The sequence below is a fragment of the Ochlerotatus camptorhynchus genome, unplaced genomic scaffold (assembly GCF_037179485.1).
Source record: "Ochlerotatus camptorhynchus isolate MF236.1 unplaced genomic scaffold, CSIRO-AGI_Acam_v1.1 ptg000794l, whole genome shotgun sequence".
Classification (NCBI taxonomy): domain Eukaryota; kingdom Metazoa; phylum Arthropoda; class Insecta; order Diptera; family Culicidae; genus Ochlerotatus; species Ochlerotatus camptorhynchus.
In genome coordinates this window covers 192671-216197 of record NW_027041259.1, presented here as the reverse complement: position 1 = coordinate 216197, position 23527 = coordinate 192671, and the positions used below count along the sequence as shown (strand labels likewise).

The 23527-nt window shown below is 36.2% G+C and overlaps 1 protein-coding gene and 1 pseudogene across 2 annotated transcripts in view; one reads left to right on the top strand and one right to left on the bottom strand.

Moving 5' to 3' along the window:
- Positions 1–23527, bottom strand: part of Ace (Acetylcholine esterase) — a 94928-nt gene that overhangs the window by 24782 nt on the left and 46619 nt on the right. The gene's annotated exons all lie outside the window — the stretch shown is intronic.
- LOC135715070 (uncharacterized) lies at positions 19440–20264 on the top strand (annotated as a pseudogene).

Genomic DNA, 23527 nt, shown 5'->3' with positions numbered 1-23527 from the left:
ATCCTTTATTTGTATTATATGACTGTAACTGACATCACATTTATGGCATATAATCCAATCCAAAAATTGATAAAAAAAATATGAGGTTTTGCCGTAGCAGCGTGTTTCATTTTTAGAAAAAAAAAAAAAATATCCATCCACTGGATCACTTCAGTCATATCAAGAGCACTCGTTGGCAAAAAAATTTGCAAGAAATGCATCTATGTACTGTACCGTTACAAGGATTTTTCGTTTTCCTCAACCGTTGAATAGTACAGAGGGCAGTGATAGGTGGTTAACGGTATAACGAGAAGGTATCATGGAGGGAGAAACTCCATCATGATTTTTTTTTCACTAAGCAATTCTGTAGCTACGGCGGTTAGCCAGGATATAGCACGCTTGGCAAAAACAGGAATTGTACGACTGAAGTATTCTTCTTCCGCTTTACATTGACATACCATGAATTTTGTTGAAACAAAACACGTAGCGCATCTCTCAGCAAGCGAAGGAGCGGTGTTGCGTCTAATGGAAACGCCAACCGACGGTATGATTGAGGCTGAAACCTTCCTCCTATTCTTGTTGTCAAGAACGCGCCATGTCTACTAGATGGCTCAATGTTGCTTGAGTATCCGCGTATAGGGTAGGAAGATATAAAACGCCCCGTTTGAATGTCAGCGATTCAGTTTTAATACAAATACAATTCAATGGAACAACTCTGCTGTGCAAGTTTCACAGCTATCACTTTTCGCAAATAAATATTAAAAATATAATCCTAAAAAAACCTTCCGGTGTAATGTTTTACACCATTTTGGTAAGCATATTTAAGAAAGTTTTTGTTCCATCTTTGTGCTGTATGAGACACCTAAAATTAATGCTATGGGTCATGTCACACTTTTGGTGAGGTGTGAAAATACTATCCGTTTAAAATGGAGCATACAGTCTCTTTGTTGAGATAGCATATTAGTTGACAGATGGGGAATATTGCCCCGCCTAATTGAAGAACCCAGAAATCATTCGTCGGTGCCGGTGGTATAGTGGTAAACGTGACTCCGTTCTTACCCCAATGGGTCTGGGTTCAATTCCAGCCGAGGTCGGTGAAACTATAGCTGATTTTTTTTTTTAAGGGGGGCGTATTATACCTGTTACCCCTAGTTACTTCGTCTACGCTCATCCATGTACGCTGTTTTTTACAGGAAGGGGGATCAAATCAAGGATGAAATGGCATTGGTAATATATCCATCCTCGAACCGTTTAAGGAACGTTGTATATCTCGGTAGATATCCGACAAATCCATTCCCGATGATGCGCTGCTTGCAGGCTAATTGACTGGTGCTCATGAATTTTCAAAGTGAATGCCAATTATTTGAACTCTTTGGTTGTCTACTCTGCTGCATTGATTTGTAGAGAAATAGTAGCCGGCATCTGAACGGCATTGAAATATTGAATTTTAATGAGTTGGAACTGACCTTATCCAAAACAGCTGAGCGCTCGGGGCTCATCTCGGTAAAACATTTATTCTGCTAAGATGTCAGTAATTGTAATACGCTGTCCAAATTTTCCGATTAGCTTGGTAAGCTTTAAAGAGTACTCGATACCTAAAGGGTGATACGGTCAAAATTTGGTCAATATCAACTTGACGTATTTCTTTCAATTTTACATTTAAAAAACCTGAACACCCCTCATTTTGAAGGTGTGTGTGTGTGTAGAATGTTGCTCCTATTTTGATTTTGGAATTCACTCTTCAGTTGTCAAAATGCCGTCCAAGCAAGAAGAGCAGCGTATCAAAATTTTGCTCGCGCATCGCGAAAATCCGAGCTACTCGCACGCAAAGTTGGCAAAATCGCTAAAAGTTGCCAAATCAACCGTTACAAATGTAATTAAAGTGTTTGGGGAACGTTTGTCGACAGCCAGGAAGTCTGGATCGGGGGGAAATCGAAAACCGGAAGCCGCTGAGACGACAAAGAGAGTTGCCGGTAGTTTCAAGCGAAACCCTAACCTCTCTCTCCGAGATGCCGCAAATAAGCTGGGTGTATCGTCTACAACCGTGCATCGAGCCAAAAAACGAGCCGGACTATCGACTTACAAGAAGGTAGTGACTCCAAATCGCGATGATAAACAAAATACGACGGCCAAAGCGCGATCCCGGAGGCTGTACACGACGATGCTGACGAAGTTTGACTGCGTGGTAATGGACGACGAAACCTACGTCAAAGCCGACTACAAGCAGCTTCCGGGACAGGAGTTTTATACGGCAAAAGGAAGGGGAAAGGTAGCAGATGTTTTCAAGCACATGAAACTGTCAAAGTTCGCAAAGAAATATCTGGTTTGGCAAGCCATCTGTACCTGTGGCTTGAAAAGCAGCATTTTCATAGCTTCCGGGACTGTCAACCAAGAAATTTACGTGAAAGAGTGTTTGAATAAACGTCTGCTGCCTTTCCTGAAGAAACACGGTTGTTCCGTACTGTTTTGGCTGGATTTGGCATCTTGCCATTACGGTAAAAAGGCCATGGAGTGGTACGCCGCCAACAACGTGCAGGTGGTTCCCAAGGACAAGAACCCTCCCAACACGCCAGAGTTCCGCCCAATTGAGAAATACTGGGCTATTGTCAAGCGGAACCTAAAGAAGACCAAAAAAACTGCTAAGGGCGAGCAGCAGTTCAAGGCAAACTGGCTTTCTGCGGCGAAGAAGGTGGACAAGGTGGCTGTACAAAATCTGATGGCAGGGGTCAAGCGTAAGGCAATTCGGATTTGGAAAAGCGGAAGCCTAACTGAATATTTTTCCTGAATTTTATACTAATTGAACTTGAAAAAGAAATTTAATTTGATTTTTTAAATAAACGATTTCACCGATTTACACGCGTTTTCCCTTGACCAAATTTTGACCGTATCACCCTTTATTACAGTGTTGTTTATAAACACAAAAAGGCTTTCACAACTAGGAAAACAAAAAATAAATATAATCCAAAACTATAATTTTATTACTTTCTCATAGTGAAAAGTCACCTTATGATAACCGTAATGATACCCAATACATTTCAAAATTAATTAAGTGGAATTAAATGGATGATAACCATTTTTGCTGTTTTATTTAAAGCATTCTGCTAGCAACCCAATTTCATTACTTCATTATGATGGCTACCAAGCCTTTAGAAATTTTCCTTGCTTGAGATTTGTATCGATTTTTCTCCTTTAGTTTACTTAAATGTTTGGTTTTTAGTTAGGTAGATTCCGATTCTACACATTGTTATTTCATTTTTATACCTGTGATCTTGACATTTTTACCAAGGGGATGAGTACTTGATACCCAATACATTTCAAAATTAGTTCACAGGTGAAAGTCGTCTTACTAAGCCCGTCATCACAGGATTTGTTCTCAACATGTTTTCAATCTTAACTAAATCAGTTATTTCTGTGTTATATTGTATACTATTCTTATAGTTTTTGTTATGTTGGTTGTATATTCAACCACAATGGTATGTCCAGTTTTTCGATCTTGGCTTATCCTTTGCTTGGTTAGCCCTATACCCTATCAATATACGAAATGGAATGGATAGTTAAGGAAGGCTACCGTGTACCTTACGGGCAATTAATCATGATTAGAACCTGTAATTTCAAGGTTTGCAAGTGCCATCAGATTATATTATTACTCTCTCTCTCTCTCTACCATAATATTTCGTCTAGATTGATGGTAAACTATCAGTTTGAGAGCAGTTTCTATGTTTTTGATACTTTAAACATTATATTAGTCATCAGAAAAATGTAGTAATGATGATTATGAATTATGACATCATTATGTTCTATAATGACAGTTAATACTTTAAGTTACACAAAGAGGTTGTAAAGAATGTGTTGACACATCAAATCTGTCAATATTGCTTTCAGAGCGTCGTAATCAGTGATTTTTCGATTCATGAGCGCTCACTCCGAGTGAACGCTCACGAATCATTAAATCGCTGATTGTGACGCTCTGAAAGCAAAATTGACAGGTTTTATGAGTTAAATACATACTTTACAGCCTCTTCTTGTAACTGAAAATATGAATAGACTATCAGAATATAATTATAACATCTAATGATTTCATAATTCCGAAAAATGATGTTTTATAGCAAGTGAGTGGAAGCTACCGAAAAATTCCACGATTTCTGACAATTAAAAAAAAACAAATTATGAGAAAATAGAGCATCTAGTAGGCCGTGACATTCTTTCCACCTGACAAAAGTGGCTTTGTAACATTCATGGTTATCATTTGGAAAGGGAGCCCCCAGGTTTTCAGACTAAATGTTATTTTTGTCCATCCTATTGTACAGCTAAGTGTTCTGAAAGGCTAGAGTATAGCAAAAAAAAAATTTGTTTTTGGTCTAAAGCCTATTAACTATATTTTTAATAACGCAAATCAGTTAAAAACTTTATAACTATCATATCTATGCTCGTCATGATTCTTGTATTAACAAACACTCTTTATGTCCAAATTAAATCACCAGAGCATATTGTGTTATCAAAAACATCTGAGCAAAAGATTAACAACTATGCCCAATGCATTGCACATCGACACAAACGACCTTGAACTCGAATGGCCTGTTACACAATATGTTGATGTCCTTTGCGGTGTTGGTCCTAAATATCTAGACATAGACATATAGCTTTCAATAGACTCGACCAACCGGTCGAACGCTTGCGCTAGCCTGTGCCGCACGTGTGGGGCTTTCGTTTTCCACATTCCTCATAGTATCCACATTTTCCGCTCTAATCAGCCCATATTCGTTTATTCCTGTTATTTGTTTCGTGCCAGAGGAAAATTTAAGGCTGTGGAAGTACCCCGACATTTGAAGAGGGTAAATCCGATGTTAGCATTTCAGATTGAAAAACAATCATGTCACCTTCTAAGAGTGTCATACAATGGCTACCCAAGTACAACCATCGGAAAAGCGGCATTTTTAGCTATCACCCATAACGTGTTTCTAGTTATTCTCTTTGTCGTATGAAGCTCGTTGCAGAATGACTTTTTGTGTGGTAGTGAAGAGTCTTGACATCTGTGCATCCTCGAGTGTAATTGTAAAAGACTGAAACGTAGAACTACAAGAAATTTTCCAGGGGATGATTGAAGTCGTAACCAGCCACACAGCTCGAGAAGGTGTTCGTGACCGCAAATTGTTGGTGTGCTACGTGTTGTCAAATTTCGTCTAGTTTCATATGCATTGCACATACATGATTTCCAACCAGGGATGAAGTGTGGGAAACTGATACCAACTTTTCCTTTATCCTGTCCGATAAACTCAAGGCTTTAGAGCAAGCTCATGCTGGAGACGAGGGGTTCACTTCTGTGTCCTATTTAGGAATTTTTAAGATTGATCAGATTTGCCAACTACCGTGGGTATATAGTATTATGGTAAGGTTTTTGATATAATTTCCGTCCTACTAAGCACAACCCGCGCTTTATCTCTCTTTTTGAACGGGTTTGATAAAAAATGATCAGTATTTCAGTCAAAGATGACTTCTAAATTTATTCACCTTTCCATATGTACCATTGGATTTCATAAAGAGTCACAAATTGTTGAGATATAGTTTAAAATCTAATAGTGCTCTTGATTCTAAATTCGTCCTACGAGTTTCAATTCCGTCCTAACGCATTGAAACGCCATTAGATTTTCTTCGAACTACGGATAAACGTAGAAACAGGGGATTCGCTAGGAGCACTTCTTTCGTTTTGTGAACAATGAGCGTAAATATTCATACAATGTGCTCTGATAGGATTTATGTTGTAGCTAATAAACTACCCAAGCACACATCCATCAATATAGTTTGCTGCAACTTGATTGTGACTGAAAGGTGCATACAAGTAACAACTACTATTAAGTGACAAGTGTGCTGCTAAGGTAACGCATCGGAACAAACCTATTATTGATTTTTGCACGGTGAAATCATTGATTTTATTGATCTTTTCGATCAATAATTGGCGATTACAAAGAAGTAACGCTCTACCCTATTTGTCACACAGAGTGCTCATTAGACTAATACAAAATTTGAAATTATCGCTCCACAGTGCTCAAACGGTTCCAAATTAAGTCCTGATTATCGTCTTAAAATTTGAACTCATTTAGTAAGAACCTGACTTGGCACAAACCATTTGAAATTTATATGGAAATTACTATGGGGAAACCATAAGTTCGGTTCATATCTATCTGAAAATTCACCAGTTCACTCTACTTTAGAAAATGATAACTGCGCTTGTTGAAAATTTTCTCATCTACAAGTTTGTTGAAGATCACTTTTCGATCAAATATAAGGAACAACAATTATTTATGATTCAAGTTACTGATGTCTTATGATTATGCTCAATCAACTGTTAAGCAAGCAACATTGGTGTTTATGGCGCGTAGAATAGAGGACAAAAATCATGGCTACTATGGCACACTGCAAAATACAGTGTTGCCCACAATACAGTTGCCTAAACTTGTCTTAAATCTCTTAAACAATTAATAACTATTTAATTTTACGTTTGGCTGAAAAACGATTTTCTGCAAGGTTGTAGCTGATAAAATTATACAATATGGAATATGGAAATATGGAAAAAGGCTAGAAGACAATGAACAAAAAGTTTGGTTTTCCCATAGTAATTTCCATATAAACTTCACATGGTGTGTGCCAAGTCAGTTTCTTATCAAATGAGTTTAAACTTTCGGAGACTAATCAGGACCCGATTTGAAACCGTTTGAGCACTGTGTAAAAATTTCAAATTTTGCATCAGTCTAGTGCTCATTCTTTAAGTATTACCGATGTAGGGTTTGGACACGCAATGTAACCCCTCTACCCAGAATGTGGCAGCGTAGAGGAAACACCGTAGCTTGTGGTCTTCGGCTGTCCTACACTCATAAAATAAATCACATAACCAGTGGAAAATATATATGTGAATTTCACATAACTTTCATGTGATCCAATAATTGTAAATTTATCCACTAAATCACATGAACGACATCCAACAACTCCTATTTACAAAAATGGAAGATTTCTCCTAATGCTTCCAAAACTTAACTTATAATATTTCCACATAATCCTAGAGCTTCCTTTTTGAAACCTAGTAGTAGTCACATAGTCACTGTGAACGGAGTTCCAATTTCCTGGTCAAACCAAGTGAAATATCTTGGTTTAGTACTAGACCCAGAATTAACTTTTAAAGATCGCATTGAGGGCATTCAGGAACTTAATTGAAGGAGAACAATTTTCATATGAATTTTTCCCTTTGGTCTCGTTGTTGGCCACATTTTTTTTCCAGCATTTCGAGAACTAGAACCAAAGTTTTCATTTTCCTTGATTTTTTCCGTTGATCTTATTTTCCGTGCTGAGCACCAATGCTACCGACGCCAGGGAGGCAGCTCCCAAACCTGGACCCTACCTATCGAACCATCAACTCATGAACCGGGGAAAAACGGCTTTACTTCCCTTCCGAAACAAAAAAAAAAAACATTTTAAATGGACTGATTTTTACGCATTTTCCTTTCAAAAGTTCGACCTTAGTTGAAAATATAAAAAAAATCTCGCATTGAATATCAGCAGCCAATAAACGCTAATGTCACTTCTATGCAAATATTAATCAATTTTCAACTTAACTGCAAAACAAAGTGAATATATTACTCATTTGATGGCTTCTACAAAATGAACCACTCTTGCTCAGGGCTGGAAAATGTCATTTTCAATGAAAGATCTCACACGATATTTACAGAGATATTTCTGTCACTATTATCGGATGAGAAAACAATGGTAGAGATTTTCTTCAAAATTTCATCGAATTTTTTGTCATGACAAAACGTGACAGTGTTGTGATCATCGTAATTACTAGCTCATTTATCATTTTTAAAGTTACTTGTACCGAGAAAATCGTAGAAATATAATCACTTTATCGATTACATAAGGTTACATGCTTGAATTAATCTAAATCAGTAAGAAATGTAGATGTAAAAAACCGCATAAGAATTATTCTTATGAGGGCTTGATCATTGAAAAATGGCAAGAAAGCTAATGATAGGTAGTTTCGTTTCATGATAGTGAGAGGATCTGTTTTCTCATTGTCACATGACGGCCGTGATATTTACCAGCTCTGAGTCCTGCTGCATAACATAAACATCAAAAGTGCGTTTTCGACCACTAAACAACCTGTACTTAGCTTATAAACTGTGTTAGCTCTACTTTGGAAGCATTTTTACAGGCAACTAGCTAATTTGGAGACGTGGGCAGTTTTACAGCTTTTATTCTGCTCCTTTACAAAGCTGAATAACTAGTCGAGAAAAGTGATTCATGTGCACTATTATAAAGCCTCTACTCAGCGATCTTTTTGTAGAAGTGCATGTAAATTTGTTTACGTCAGTTCAAAGTGTTGGCGTAGCTAAGTTGGTAGAATCAATATTCGTTCCAGGTTCCAAGTCAGGGTAAATAATATGGTGGATTACTTTTCAAGATTAAAAAGGAAGCTGTGTAGTGATTATTGGATAACCAGAAAAAGGTTGAATAAACGCCATTCAAGTTCACACACAACTGAACAGCAGGGTAACAGCTCTATAGAAGCGTAAATGGAGATGTAATAAGAGTTTTTCAACCAAATGTAATTTTTTTTTAGTTGGGATATGTGTTTCTTTAAATTATTTGCAATTAAAATTGTCTAGTTAAAAATTAATGCTAGTTAGAAGGATAAAAATATCAGCAATGAATAAAATAAATATGAACAAGCAACGAATAATAGCAGTAGTCGGCCGTCCAAATACCACACACACAGAACAGATATTGTAGGTTAAACAATAAAAAAGTATAGTTGGATATGCTTAACGTCAAATATCAGACTTCAAGTGGACATGTTATACGATAAATGAGTTGATAGTTCCGCTATAGAAGCAGTGTGAAAATGTAAATAGAAAGTATAAAGCGAGTAAAGGACAATTTTGAGGAAGGTACGAATCGGGTTGATCATCCCCTTTTACCAAGCTCATCCATTAATGTCCTTTGTCCTTTGCTCGCCTTCTACTTTCTGAGCTTTAGTTTGCACAGGCGTCGAAAACCTCATAACGAGGCCTTCCATAATAAAAATGTTATGGTTAATTTGCTTAACGACGTGTTCGGGGTATCATCCAAACCATTTGTGGAATTGTTCAATCTTTGTGGATATCGTTCGTTTGTGGTAATTTTTTATTAGGGTTATTTTATGCGGCCCGCAATGAATTTAGAAAAAGTCTTCGCATGCGGCCCACGGGTTGTGCTATTCTCGTTCATATGTGTCAGACGAGAACTTAGAATCTTGTTTATGGATTTCGGTAACAGTTTCAACGAATGCTGCAGAGCAGCCAACAATTTTAAGTTTCTTATTAAATAGCTAAGCTGCTGACCAAGGCTGAAAATCACTATAATAAAAAAAAAAAATAAGCTGCTGACCGCTGTTATCTGAAAAACTAACAGAATAAATAAACCTGCTTGTCATAAAACAATTGCGGAAACAGCAATGTAATTCTGAACATAAGATAATAGACACTTCGATACCTATAAATCTAATCGAAATGCGTTAAGTTTGAAATTTTTTGATCCGCATTTTGTTATCGTCTGAAATCAAAATAATGCAACACTCCAGTTTCACAGTTGCTGCAACGTGGACGATATGTACTTGTTTACGTAAATACAGCCCTGACTTCTTGGAAATGTGGAAAACCTACTTGACCAACGTTTACACCAACACATTGGCCGTCGTAGTATTTGCTCCGTAGCGTGCGTAAAACGAATCGAACTCACGTGTGTGACAGTGAAATGGGAAATAGAAAGGAAAAACGGCGCCGGAGACGATACGAAAGCATGAAGGTTAGATGATGCCATGCCAGGATATGGAGAGCGAGAAAATGCGATGGCGACGGATGGTTGTTTGTTTACTTTTGCGTTGGTAGTGGTGACGCATTTCGCTGTGGGCTCGTTTTTAGCCAAGTAAAGCTATTGATTGCAGCCTCAGCAAAACTCAGGCGAGCCCTGTTCGGTGCTGTTGGTACCGGAAAACGGTGGACTAAATATTTGTTGTCTACCAGCATCTCGTAGACGAATGCGTGGGCGAGCAAATTCTACTTCAGTCGGCAGCTAGAGAGTCGGAGAAAGGGAGAGTAATTTTGCGTGACTAAAATTCCGGAGCAGTCTTTACGGTGTACTTTATCGTAAAGCACTTACCACACGCACCATCAACTGGCATGCTACTGGTATACAAGAGACATTTAAATGAATGCTAAAAATTTTGGACGCTCTTCGTCGTCTAAAAGCTATTGCTTCATATGAGTGCTTTAAGAGCTCTGCTATATTATAAATAACAACCACTTGTTGAGTTGTATTCTTCTTCGCTGTGGGGCAAATATCGAGGGTTTTCGTAGAATACCTAAGTATGGTTTTGCTTGTTTTTTATACATACATATCTAGATGAAAAGGAATGGTTTAATCAAATTAGATGCAATAAGTCTTCTCCCACACGATCAAAATATTCATCCTCAGTCTCAATGTTCTAATAACATATCATATTCGTGGCATCTGGGGCCTCTCTTAGTTCAGTAGAAAAAGGCGCAGCAATAGCCAGCTGGGTTCGAGTCTCGGTCCGGCGGCTATATATAACTACCCGGAAGTTACAAGATTTCCACGATATTTTTTTTTCATTCTAATTCTTTCCAATTTTCAGAATGCTTTGGTCTGGTACCAAAGACGCCACCTTAATTATTTTTAAATAGGGGCAAAGTATTGTTATGCCTTCCAGAAATTTTCCAACTTTTTTTCAAATGTTTACGTTGAAATATGAAAAAACCTATTCCCAAAAAACATTGTCTGTTTGTAAAAGCTGCTATCCCAATTTAAAAGTTAAATCTAAACGTCAAAGCAAATTAAAATTAATAACAGTTTGGCTTTGGTGGCCACTGAACCGAGCTTATTTGGAAAACCAGAGCTTACCGATAATTAAAACATTCGGGAAATAAACGGGAGTTTTTTATCCTTAACATATTTTCTATACCAACTTTAGTCATAATTTATTGTGAACATCTATCTAGGTCTACGATTTTAGTTACTTTTTCATAGGTAAAAATCTAGATTTTTTAAAGTGGCAGGATTTTAAAGTGTTTTGATTAGTTTTACCATCTGTAGATTTTCCCATGCCTGAGATTTAAACGATATGAAACTTGGAATATTAGAGTTCCTAAAATCTTGAAAAATAAATTCTATGCCTATGATCTTGATCATTTTTCAGTCCAAGATGATCTAGGAATTTAATCTTATCTATTCTTCTTTATACTGAGATTTTGCAATTGTTTCTAAATCCTTACGGAAATGCAAATCAAACCTAAATTTGGGCCCAAAAATATGGTCTGAATCCAAGATATCCAAGATCTTGGAAAAGAAATCCTTGTTCCCAATTAATCGACCATGGTATAAAATCTTGAATCTTTAAAATGCTTCCAACTCCAGAGTCTAGAATTATCGAGATCTCGAGAATTCGGAGCATGATTTCGATTTCATATATTGATTATCAATGTACATTCAGCTCTCTCGAACTTGATATTTACCCCAACTAGATTAAATTGAAAGTCCTTTCAATTATGCAAGCAATGATGCCTTCTTAACTCATTATTTCCCTAACTCTATTCCTTCTTTACTCGATGCTTATTTCTAGCAACTTTTCCACGACATCATTGACATTAAATGAATGGGTGTAATTTAAAGGACATTCTGCAGAGATCTCCGAGGGTATTCTGGAATATATTCTTTAAGACTTCCGTGTAGGATTTCAAGGTTACTTTGAAAAAATTTTATTTCCAAGAGCATCCATTTTGAGCATTATTTCATATGAATTCTGAGGACAATTGTATGGTATTTTTGACCACAATTCCAAGAAAATTTCCGACAAAGACTCAAAATAAATTCTGAAAGAAATTCCAAGAGAAATGCAATAATAATTCCTAGAAAAACGTGAACCAAATAGCATGGAAAGAGTACCCAAGTAACCAAAAGTTCTGATAAAAGGCTATTTGTGGCTTAAGCAGCTTGGTTGGTGGTGGTCTATAGAATTCTAAGCAGCCTCATTTTTAAGTCGTTATAATAACTTGAAAGTTTCGGTTTCAAAAAATCACTATGGCTCGCGAACTTTTCCCCTGGAGAACTTCGTGAAATATCGCGAACTTTTCCAACACTGCTTGTCCTCTACACCAAAATTCTATATTTAGTTCGCACTTTTATGAAACTTATTTCTAAAGGCAGGTATTAATGTGTATTGAATTTTATCAGCATTAGTAGTAGAATTGGAGCTGTTTCAAGAATTAAACCAAGTCCTTCTGCATGAGAGCCCCAGCACGAACCGCTGCGCCATCTGAGATTTAATAAAGTGAGCTATTGTCCCGCCTACTGAATTTTAAATGGGTGTTTGTGGTTATGATTTATTCGGGCCACTGATCACTTCATATTTACGTACATAAAATTTTGTTACTAATAAAGACTTGAACTGTATGGAACTTGAAAGTTCTGTCGGAACTTTATTTGAACTTTACAGAACTTGAAAGTTCTGTCGGAAGTTTATTAGAACTTTATGGAACTTGAAAGTTCTGTCGGAACTTTATTTGAACTTTATGGAACTTGAAGGTTCGGTCGGAACTTTATTTGAACTTTACGGAACTTGGAAGTGATTTTAATCGTTGAATGCGGAACTTTTGGTTACTTGGGTGATTATGGTTTGCTGCGGAGAGTTACTAATTAATAGTAGAAGTAATATAAATCATCACTGAACAAATCACAAAGAATGCTGGGTCATTAGGGCGAAGGTCATTAGGCCGAATGACCATTAGGTTATATGATCATTAGGCCGAATGACCATTAGGCTGAATGGGGATTACGCCCAATGATCACTAGTAAGTTACTCGAATGAACTGCCAATTTAAACATCCTATTAAGGGGAAGTTTACCGCCTCGAAAAAAAAAATACGTTTTGATTTTTCTAAAAACATTGGAAAAAGATATCAAAAATCTAAAAAACCACAAAACTGAAAAGTTTTGCTGAGAGTCCAATATGTTTTTCATGATGAGATAGCAACAATATTTTTACATGTAATTTTTGTCAAGAATCTTAGGAAGAAACTGATTTTCTTGGATTTTTTATATATTTTCTAAATATTTTTAGAAAAATAAAAACGTGTCGAAAATATTAATTTTTATTTTTGGGGCGCTAATTTTCCCCTTAAGGAAAGGTCTTTAGAACTGTTACATTTTTTTTAAATTTTATCGAACCTCGTAACGGAATCCCTTGATGAAGACATGGTACTTGGATACCTGCTGATTTATAGTAACTATTGATTAGCATACAATTCGTAGATAAAATATGGCTTCTTCAGTGGTGTTGAGTACTTGGCACTGATGAAGTCTGCAAGTAGTAGACGAAATACGCGTATTTGGTAAATGAACGGAATTAACGGCATTAAAAGGAAATAAATCAACACACTCAAAAAGCTGTTACATTTTGATTTCTTATCAAATTTATGTAAGTCTGGGTAAGCTGGAACACATGATGACCAATTGGCCAAAGGAGCATTACGTTAATTATGTCACGCTATATTGAGGAAAGATTAACCCCTCATTTCGTCACGTTTTTCCTATGTCTAACGCATTGCTTGTCACAAAATCATAAAAACCCCTCCCCCTCACCCTTAGAGCGTGACATAATATATGCCGAACTCCTAATGACCTTCGGCCTACTGGTCAGGCACCACCACAAAGGACTGCAAAATTAGTGACTACAGACAAATCTCCATATCTCGATGTGCTATATCACAATTTATTTAAAGCAACTTTAACTTTTGGTACAGTCATTCGTCTTAACGTCTACATATTTCGAGAAAAACTGGTTTGAAATCATGATTGTACTTTTTTAATAGAATAGCAGTTTCCCGGATTTTTCCACTTTTTATCCGGAATTTTTATTTTATTTTTTTTCGGTTGTATGATGTTCATTTTAATTATGTGTAAAATCAAATCCGATTTAACAATAGGGATCACTGGGATCAATGGGATAAATGGGACATTTCCAAGACAGCCATTTGGATGTTGAATTTGAATTTTATTTTGGGTTCGGCCTTCAAAATTTGTTTATGTTTTAAAACCTTGAAAATTCGCTCAGAATTCTTCAAAATATTTTACAGAAATGTTCTTGAAAATTTCCTTTAGATCTATTCCCTTTCATAGCTTTCTTCTAAAACAGTTTAAAGATTTACTTTACAGTCCAGAAATTCTCTCCTTAAAATACTCAAGCAGTTCAACTTCGAATTGTATAGATATTTTTCTCTGAATTTTTGCCTTGCAACATTATTTTGAGATTTTGTCTGCTAGAACCTCAAGAAAATAGGGAGTTTTTTATGTTATCCCTAACATATTAGCTATGAGTTGCCTAATTTTATTATCTCTAGTTCTATAACCTTCTGCTAGCTCCACTCAAAATTCGATTTCCTTTATAATTTTCGCTGATCGTGAAATCCTCTTCACATTCGTTATGGCATTTTCCACCGAACTTCTAAAAAATTCTACTCTAAACTCACACAATTGAGCTCTTGTTAAAACTCCCTTAGAGTTCATCCTCAAGCTTCCGTCAAAATGTTTCTGTGAAATTTTCATAAAAACTCTTTTAAAACTTCCTCAAAGGGATTTATAGAAAAAAAAATTATCGAAATTCACGGACTATAAATGAGATTTTTTCAAAATGTAGACATTTAGCTTTTTAATTTGATTGCATTGTAATCACTAATATTAACTGGTCGAGTAGAAGTTCAAACTATGGCTGATTTTGGCTTATCAGTCTTATACTAGATATTAAACTAATGAGCCAAAATCGGGCATAGTTTCTACTAATATTATTTAAGAGACACGCAATTCACGATTGGACATTGCATAATTTTAGCCTGAATGTTAAACTTGTGTCTTCTGAAGAAAAAGGCCCTTGGAATCAGCTGTTCTAAGATTCCCTTTCTGGTGTCAATATCATTATCATAAAACATTTCCTAGTGTTTCAATAGGTTCAACGATAGAGGCGCCGGTATGGTAGTGGTAAACGTGATTGCCTCTCACCCCAGCAGGCCTGGGTTCAATCCTAGTCGGTTCCGCCGGGATGTTCTGAGGCATAAAATTTCTGATCACGTCTTCTTTCGAAAGGGAAGTAAAGTCGTTGGTCCCCGGTCTATGAGTTGATGGATCGATAGGTAGGGTCCAGGTACTCAGTATGGAAAACAAATCAAGGAAAAAAAATAGATTCAGCGTACACAATTGATACAAATAAATTTTTTAATTAGGGTAATCCAAACGTACAACATTTAAAAAAAAAGCTCAAGATAGGAGAAAGAATAAAATTTTACAAAATGGAAGTGTTAAGTTTCAAATAAAAAAAATATACTGAGAGATAAAATAATAATTAGTTGCAAAGCATCTACACAATCCGAACGTTCCTAATTTTTACTCATTAAGAGGGTATGAATTAATTATCTTTACGAGTTTCAGGAAAACAATAAGGGAATTATTTCTCCGTATGAATCAGCACATGTGTATGAACCGTATGAGGATTATTTGAGCATTTGTTTTTGTATATCTTTCTATTGAATGTTCAGACAATTCAACTAGAAAAAAAAACTCTTCCAATTTCAAAATGCAGCTACCAACTTGCAGGTCCAAGTGGATGAAGCATATTTAAACTCGCATCGAACTATTCTACAAACTCAACACCATCATCCATTCAGCCAATGAGGTCAACATCAAGGCTTTGTTATTGGAGCAGCGAGCGTGGGAAATTGGGAACGTGTTTCATTATTGATTTCTTCAACGGCATAGAAAACATATCGATGCCAGAGAGAGATTTTTGATTCCATTCTAAAAATCTACGCATCATCATTCACATGAATTATATATAATCCTAATATTAACTTTGTTAATTTTTCCCCAATAATTAAGACTAGTAAACATTTACTAACATTTAATCAAAATAAGCTTCATTTGCAATCATAAATTGAACCAAACCATTCTGAAAATTTTCGCTGTGATATAATGACAATTTTATACACATGTATTTTTTTTTATCAACTCCTACTAAAGCAAAGGTCATTGAAAATGACCTTTACTTTTGTCATGGTCACATTTCTGGCAGTCATCATCATGATGAAGAAGAAGATGAAACAATGAATTGTTAGTTTTCTCAAAGCTCAACTTCGTATTGCAGCGACCGTCTACGTAATTGCATTGCTTTATTTTCATCTTCGTCTCCTTCATCCTTCATCTTTTCCTGGATTATGACGTTCTAACTAAATCTTCCGCCTGCTCCAAACTTAAGATTCCGTTAGAGTACGTACACAGTTATGAATGAAGAACTTTCTAAGACTAAAACACAGAAGTATAGTCACTTCAAAACAAAATCCAAGTACTTTGCTGCAAAAGCATCTACATTATATTATAGGAACAACACAATTTTCATTCTCCCCGCGAGGAAAACGTACAACAAAACATATTGTAGAGCTTACTGAGAGTTTTCATTTATTTCAACCACAGTTTTGATTTATGTTAGTTACACTCCCGATCACATGTCAAGCTACCTTTAGGTTCAATTGGCCAAACTTGGTGAGCTCGTTCCTTTATGTCCACTTTTATCTTTTCAAACCAGTTTCGCTGGTAGATCACCTTTTAAAGGTACGTTGCTTGTCTATCAGATCTATCATGAACCCCATGGAGTAGTTAGTGTGAATAAGGGCGTCTATGTGATGTTTTACTATACCTGTTGTGGACATCTAGTGCATCCTGTTCCCTTAACTTGTTGAGCTAGCACACCTCTTTTCACGCCTCTCAGGGTCGGCACACCGTAGCTAGGAAAAACTCACCTTTTCTTGTGTTCTCAACCTGTAATCAAGTTCCGTGCATGCAAGTAATGAACGGGACTCAAAATTTAAAGATTCTAGGTTGACTTCAAATGGATTTTATTATAACCAGAAGGGTTTACGAAAAGAAGATAAACTTTGACTTACTCTTCTGCCGTCGCTGCCGCTCTCGATGAACCGTGGCCAAATCCTGCGACCGTTGCTGCTGCAGATTCCAGCTCCAATGCCGGACGGGAATTTCAGCACCTTTTGCCGAAACGGGTGTTCCAGCACTGCTTGCCAGAAGTGATGGGGATGTAAAAAAAGATCCCGTGGAAGGAACCGTATGGTAACGGACGGACCTGTTCGGATCTCTGGGAAGCACTTATCACTGAACCACGGATTTTCTTCAACGGTGATCGTTCTTCTATATTCACGTGGTTTCGGGACACTGAACACTTAAGCCTAGCGAGCACGAAGCTCCTTTGCAATTAGCCACTAGCTCTAACTTTCCAACTAACGTGCGAGTCGAAACTCCTATACGATTAGCACTATAATACTGCGAGACTATCTCCTTCACGTTTAGCAATACTTTTTAGAAAAAACTTTTAGATAAAATCACCGAACTTTACTTGTTGCTTTCCCAGGAAAAAAGAGACCGATTCTTGGGGAAGCTGGGCTTATATAGCTCAGTGGAGGCAGATTCAAAATCGGATGATGATCACCCCATCCATGTATCGTACCTACGATCACGTGATGCACGAATCGCACTCTCGGGTATTGCGCGATCTTCGTCATTCGGGCCGTGAGAGAGCCGGGCTTCGTTCGTAGCTATCGATGACCATTCGAGCAGAAGAGTGCCTAGACTTCCTATTTTCGAAAATACCCTGTCTATCTCCTACCAGTCTCTGTAGAGTAGCGTATAGTGCCATCTTGACGGCACATCCCTTATTTTTGCCATCATGCTCTTTTTTTTTTCCTTTGGTTTGTTTTTTTCCGTCGATCTTGTTTTCCGTGCTGAGCACCAATGCTACCGACGTGCCAGGAAGGCAGCTCCCACACCTGGACCCTACCTATCGACCCATCAACTCATGAACCGGGGACCAACACGGCTTTACTTCCCATCCGAAGGAAGGCGTGATCAGAGATGTTATGCCTCAGAACATCCCGGCGGCGCCGACTGGTATTGAACCCAGGCCTGCTGGGGTGAGAGGTAATCACGCTTACCACTGCACCACCGGCACCGCTATGCCATCATGCTCGTGTTTTTGGAAATTTTATTTCAGCACGGCGTGGTCACGATGCGCTACTTTACTAGACTAAAATAATATGAAAATCCATGAAAACTTAGTAATTACTTGAATCGTTTTTTTTTTCTAAATTATATAAAACAAAACATAGCTTGCATGTGATTTATATTTACGAACAATTTTGTAATATGGTATATTTGCAAAACTACCACTAAAACATTGAATTTCAGGTTGGAAACTCGGTAGAGGTTACAAAATGTAAACATCATCAATATATTCATATCTTTTTCTGTGAAGTCGTCGATAGTAAGCTTGGGGTCCGAAATTTATACAGCCATTCCATAGCAAAACGATATAGTGGTTCTCAGAATTTCGTAACAATTGGCAGTTTTGTTCCTTATCGAAAAATATTAGACCCGTATTTTTTTATTTTTTTATTATGGTGACCATTTTCCTGTTAGGGTGGTCAAAAAAAATATTTCTTTCTATTTTTTCCAAAAATGGCATTTTTAAAAAATCATAACTTTTGAACCATTGAACCGATTTGAATGATCAAAATATCAAATGAAAGGTTAATAAAAATACTTTTCAGAAAAAATATAAATATTTTTTTAATTGGAGTTGTGTATAGAAGAACTTTGATTGTATTTGTTTTTTTTTATGGTTTTCATGGTTTGTAGACAATGGGCGTAACACGTTTTTATATATATATATATTTTAAATTTAAGCTTTTCTACACAACATATAAAAAAATCAGCGATGTATTTGTCTTCGTTTTTGAGTTATTATTTTAGAAATTATCATGTTTATAAATTTCGCTCATTACTCCAATACGACTAGATTACCCTGCGTCTCCATTGGTACATAGCTGACATAGTCACATAATCCATATCAATTTTCTGCTTCTGCTTTTATAGGCTTGTTTATTCAAAGTGAATACTTCACCAAGTAAATAGCTACCTAGACAGAGCACATGCTAAAATCATACGGAAAACTTGGTAGGTAAGGTGTTCGTTCGTAGGTACAATGCATGGTGGTATATTTAAGGATGAACTTAGAAGTGAACTAATCAGTAAGGAAACAAAAGCTCTGTTAATCCAAAGATATTCTGTACAGCCAGTGTTTTATAAACGATGAATTTTAAGTCTTCTTGTTGTTGTTTGTGGGTTTCAAATGCTTAAAAGAGGAATCTTACCCAAGCTCTTCAAGTTCATGCGGTGAAGAAAAAAGTGAAATTAGATGGCAGTTCCTTCATATGCAGAAATTGCTACCTCAAACTGTATAAACCCACACCCGAAGAGCCCACCGCTGGACCATCTGGAGTTCCTGCTGTCAACAGCCAAGGTGAATATTGTATTTAAAAAATGTATTTACATTGGTAGCCATGAGTCAAACGAGCATGACGTCACATTATAGCATTCTGAAAACTTTGTAACGTCAGGCTCGAATGTAGTGTAGTGTTTACAGTAATGTCAAATATGTGTTTAACTTCATTTTCAGAGTCACTAGAAGCACCCAGTTTACAATCGATCAGAAGTACTGACAGTGTGCCTACTACAAACGATGATGAAATCATTCAGCAACTCAAGGAAAAGTTTCTAGAAACTCATGATAATAATGAGAAGTATCGCATTCTCACGACTTTACCTAGAAGCTGGTCAGCATATAAAACAACGAAGGAATTCGGTGTTTCTCAATATATGGCGGATCGGACCAAAACACTACAGAAGGACAAGGGGATAATGACGACACCAGGAAGAAATACGTACAGAGCAGAAGAAACTTTATCAGTCGTGCGTGATTTCTATACCAGTGACGAAATAAGCCGAGCCTGTCCAGGACAACGCGACTATGTTATTTATTGCAAAAAATGTTAATGGCAAGGTATATAGTATTGTGTAATTTGCAAGAAATTTATGCCTTTTTCAAGGAACAGTATCCCACAACTAAAATAGGGTTTTCAATGTTTGCAAGTAACCGCCCTAAGCATTGCATTCTGGCAGGAACGAGTGGCACACATACTGTTTGTGTGTGTGTTTACCACCAAAATGTTAAATTAATTTTTAAAACTCTTCAAGATAGAAAGTCACTTCTCACTGATGTGAAATCATACCATGACTTGTTTTTTTTTTTTAAATTATTTGCACCAATCCCACAGAACAGTGTTGGTTAAAAATGTGTGAACATTGCCCAGGTATACAAAATTTGACTTCAGAAATGGTTACTTTCCTGACCGATGGAAATGTGGAATCCTTAAAATTTAAACAATGGCGTCAAGCTGACCGTTGTATCATGGATTTAGTGGAGTTGGAAACTCAAGAGCTTATAGACATGTTTTTGGAAAAGTTATCCGATTTATCACCACATAATTTCATAGCTGAACAACAAGGTAAATACTTGATATATGTCAAAAGTAACTTGAAAGTAACGAAATATATAATAATATGTGATTTTTCTGAAAACTTTTCATTTGTTGTACAAGACGCTGTACAAGGATTTCATTGGGCAAACGCACAGTGCACTATACATCCATTTGCTATTTATTATAGAGATGATCATACCAAAGATTTAATGTTTACTAGCTTCACTGCAATCGCGGAGTTTACCAAGCACAACCATGTTTCAGTTCGATTATTCGCAGTTAATTGTATAAATTTCATCAAGAGTAAGATACCCAGCCTTAAGAAAATTCACTTTTTCTCAGATGGAACTGGCAGTCAGTACAAAAATAAGATGACAGTTTTTAATTTGTGCCATTTGGAAAAGGATATAGGTGCGGAGTGGAACTTTTTCGCCACATGCCACGGTAAAGGTCCATGTGATGCTTTGGGAGGAGTCTGCTGCTAAACCAAGTTTGCAGGGGCATCTAATTACAACTGCTAAAGAGCTTTATACATGGGCAATTTCTTGAATCGATTCAAAAATGCACTATGGCTTTTTTATAGACGCAGTTCATAAAGCAATAGAAAGAAAACCTAAAACTCGTTATAATCGTGTCAAACAAATTTCCGGAACACAGTCATATCATAGTTTTAGGCCAGAAAATGAAATTTATATTATTGTGAAACGATTCTCGTTCTCAGAAGAAGAACATTCTATGAAACTTTGAAAGTATCTTTAAGCATGTGTTATGTCCACACATAAAAAATAAAAAATAAAAAAATTAATGAATTGTATTTCAAACCAGCCATGTACATAGTTGGAAACCATAAGATTGTCTTATCAAAGAATTGATTCTAGTCCAAATATGGACTAGATATGGAGTTCCAAACAGTCCGTAAAAGATGTACTACCCAAATTTAATATAAATATATTCTATTTGAATTCCTATACTATGAATCACTGTAGTAATTATTATTTACACACAACGCAAAAGCAATCAATAAATTTGATTCAAGTTTCTATGAATGTCATGGTAGTCTAGGATGAGAAATTGAAATAAGTAAGTAATGTAACCATGCTACATTCGATATGTATCAATGTAGACGCAGGATAATCTAGTCGTGCTGGAGTAATTAGCGAAATTTCTAAACATGATAATTTCAAAAAATCGTAACTCAAAAACGGAGACAAATACAGCGCTGATTTTTTGATAAGTTGTGTAAAAAAGCCTAAATTGTAAAAAAAAATATAAAAGGGTGCTACGCCCATTGTCTACACACCATGAAAACCAAAATTCTTCTACACAAAACTCCAATTTTCAAAAAAAAATATTTTTTTTTTCTGAAAAATTTGTTTAAGACCCTTTCATTTGATATTTTGATCATTCAAATCGGTTCAATGGTTCAAAATTTATAATTTTTAAAAAAATGCCATTTTTGGAAAAAATTGAAAAAAATCGATTTTTTGGACCACCCTACCCCGTTTTGCTATGGAATGGCTGATATATATTTATAATTTATATATATATAGGTATATACAGCCATTCCATAGCTAACCGATATAATGGTTCTCAGAATTTCATAACAGTTGGTAGTTTTGTTCCTTATCGAAAAATATTAGACCCGTATTTTTTTTTTTTTCATTAGGGTGACCATTTCCATGTTAGGGTGGTCCAAAAATGATTTTTTTCTATTTTTTCAGAAATGGATTTTTTTTTAAATCATAACTTTTGAACCATTGAAAAATCTGTAAACTAATGTGTATAAATTCTATATTATGATCTTATTGCGGATCGTCGTAAATATACTTTGAGCTCATTTGAAGTTCAGAAATAGTTTGTTCATAGTTTAAAATCTTGCAGAATGACTTAGGTTGGTTTCTAAAAAAATAATCTATTTTAAAGATCTCGAAATCCTGAATATTGATTTTTTTGAGTGATTTGGATCTTTTAAAAAAATCAAGTCTCCGTAATGAGAGACAAAACTGGAAAAAAATAATGAAGAAACATCACATTTTCGTATTTTTTTTTATGTTCGAGATTACGTAAATCATTGTCAGGTCATTTGTTTTTTACTCAACAAGTTTAGAAAATGAAAAATAAGCATTGAAATTTTATAAAGTATTAGTTTTAAAATGTTATTCATTTTCTCAAATTCTTCTAATCAAACCAAATTTCAGCTTTATCTATTCATTTGGCAGATTAAAAGGATATTGAATTCGCTAGCTTGTTATTTTGGCCTGCTTTGTTTGCCTCTGCATCTCACAGGAGGGTAGATTTTGTTAATAGGTAGGTTTCGTTGGATCCGGATTTAGCTTGATAAGTAATGTGAGTTCATAGTCTCGTCTCGAAAAGCTCGCGAATAATAATTACGATTACCTGATATGCAAATGATCAACTCAATAATGTAAAATGGCCTAGATAACATTCACGATATTCTGCTCAGTAAGCAAAAACGGCCACTACTAGGCATACGAGCCCATTTTGTTTGTATCTAACATAGTTCACAATGTGATCGCGATTTGCATGGATATGAACATCCGTTAGTATCCCGCGATCACACTGCAAATACTTTCAGAACCGATTCCGCCAGGTAGTTGTAGTATGGTACGCATTGGTTCACCAAGTTGTGCATCATTGCAAGTTGTTGGTTCACAATCTTAGCGACATCGTTGTGGCGACCAAGACATGTTACTTCCGCTAATGCTTGACATCAGCATGTTAGATCGTCTCTCCAACTGCAATGCACTCTCTAAAAGTTGTGTTCTTATTCTTCGTGCAGTATGTGTCAACGGCACTGTAAGTAACACACATCTGCCACAAAAAGTTGCAGCAACTTGATTGTGACTAAAATAAGTCAATTAGAAATAACCTCGACAACTGTGCTACTAGAGCAGTGTCAATTTTTTATTATTATTGTTCATGCAGTTAAGGGCCCAAGCAATAATTATGTCATGCTAAATCTAGCAAAAAATTACCCCCTCCCCCTATCGTGACGTTTTTCCTATACCTAATGCATTGCTTGTCACAAAATCTTAGACCCCTCCCCCCTTAGA